Source organism: Pinus tabuliformis, chromosome 6 (genome assembly GCF_031772625.1).
Source record: "Pinus tabuliformis cultivar Carrire ecotype Pingquan chromosome 6, CPIR1, whole genome shotgun sequence".
Lineage (NCBI taxonomy): Eukaryota > Viridiplantae > Streptophyta > Pinopsida > Pinales > Pinaceae > Pinus > Pinus tabuliformis.
The window spans coordinates 1,308,639,225-1,308,641,388 of record NC_142292.1 but is presented as its reverse complement, the minus strand read 5'-3'; the positions used below and the strand labels follow the sequence as shown (position 1 = coordinate 1,308,641,388).

Genomic DNA, 2,164 nt, shown 5'->3' with positions numbered 1-2,164 from the left:
AAAAGCGCATACAAACGACTTGTGGAAAGATGAGAAAGAGCAAGAGAACCAAATATATTAGCAATCATAATACAAAAGTGAACACCACAGCAATTCGATGGTCGAAGCAACCGACCCCACTAAAATCCCCTTCACACCAAATGTTGGAGATTGGCACGATTGGACCTGTTGATTGGCTCTTATGATCTGTAAATGGATGGAATAGTGAAATTTAATGTGTGCTGGTTTGCCCCAAACATAACATGTGTAGACAACCCTTTTATACGCGTTCCTTACTTCTTTGTTTTACGCTTCCACGGACCTGCATTACGACTGGGCACTTTTGTTGTCAGAAGCATGAAACTGAGTGCAGCCTAAGGTATATTATGGTGGTCAAGGCATCCGATTCAAGTGGTGAAGCCTGGCTTTCTGTTTTCAATGACCAAGCAGAGCAAATCCTTCGGCATACAGCAGATGAGCTAGCTATTAGATCTGAGGAAGCGGATCAGAAGGCATACCAGATAGAGCTTAAGAAGGCTATGTGGGTTCCTCACGTCCTTCGTATCAGCGTAGCACAGTCCGAATACATGAATGAGATGAGGCAACGCATTACAGTTCGTTCATGTAACCCCGTGGATTGGACTGGTGAATGCAAGTATTTGTTAGAAGAAATCTCAAAAATGAAAACCCATGCTTAGAGTTAGTGGGTTCCGATTTCTTTGGAGTGAGTGCGTGGCAACATGCAAACCCAATCTTCTGCACAATTTCACCTTTAGGAGGTGCTGTCATTTGGAGCTCGGAGGGAGCGCAATGGACTGTCTTTGATGCAGTGGAATAAAAAAGGTGCTAAATGAGTATCGCACGGGGTGTTATTCTATGTGCAACACACTTCGCAAGAACTAGACGCCTTACAAACTAACAACATAATGATGGAGACATTCGAAGATGGCCACACCAGAAAATGGAGCAAACTCGTGCCACTTAGCACCATAGCCAAAACATGTAACACCGCTCCATGCAAACCATACTTAAAGAATGAAAGCACATGACTCCAATGCACCTCGTAATAGAACCAACAAGACTACAATTTCGAGTGAAAGAGATAAACTCCCTGCGGGGGTCTGTCACGCGAAGAACAATACTGTATCAGCGATGCGCAGCAGCAGCCTCAATAACCAATTCCACTTCACGTCATCAAACAAAAGGATCGAGACCCCCGCAGGCCAATCGACAATTCTTGACTCCAAAGGAGAAAGGAACACGACCATACATACTCCAGTTTCAACTCGAGGGAGCAGAGGTCAAGATCGAAGTTTCTGTCGAATGAACGGCAGCCAATTCCAGCGACTTAACTTGGACTGGACTGTGATAGCCAAGCGTAGAGATTGTGAAAGGGTTGCTATCTTACCACCATGCGTTTCAAGCAGGGGATGGCTCTAATGGGAATCGAATCGAAGTTGAACGCTTATCCAGTAAGGAAGGCCGTAATCGCAATGGCAGGGACAATGCAGCGTTATTGTGGCAGCCTGCTACTGCTGTGGGAGGTGCATGCAGATGCGTTTGGAAATGATGCGTTATGACAGATACGTAGCAGAAGTATGCGTTATTCAACGTAGCAGATGCATTTGGAAATGATGCGTTATGACAGATACGTAGATGACAGATGCGTTATTCAACGTAGCAGATGTATTTTGAAATGATGCGTTATTCAAATAAGTTTGAATTCAATGGTAGCTTCACATGCAAATCTGCGAGGATTAAGATTTCACTTCCACAAATAGATGAGAAGAAAGTCAGAGAGGTTGTAGATGCCATGCCATCGATGCTGCAATAATCCGGACAACAGAGGCTGAGCGTATATGGATAGTGAACGCAGGTCTCAGGCTGAGCGTATATGGACAGTGAACGCAGGTCTCAGGCTGAGCGTATATGGACAGTGAACGCAGGTCTCAGGCTGAGCGTATATGGACAGTGAACGCAGAGCGTATATGGACAGTGAACGCAGGTCTCATAAATAGAATATGGAAGACAAACATCTCAGAACGGCTAGGACAGATGCGTTATATGGCAGAGGCAGCATGTCAGTGGCGCTGGAAAAGAATATGGCAGAAGGCCAGGACTGACATGCACATAACAGGCCACAGAAAAACAAGTGGCTCTGATACCATGTTAAACTCACATGGAA

The 2,164-nt window shown here is 45.1% G+C and overlaps 1 pseudogene; it reads left to right on the top strand.

Moving 5' to 3' along the window:
• The first annotated feature begins 365 nt into the window (after window positions 1-365).
• On the top strand, window positions 366-677 carry LOC149263422 (replication protein A 70 kDa DNA-binding subunit B pseudogene; annotated as a pseudogene).
• Window positions 678-2,164: the final 1,487 nt, after the last annotated feature.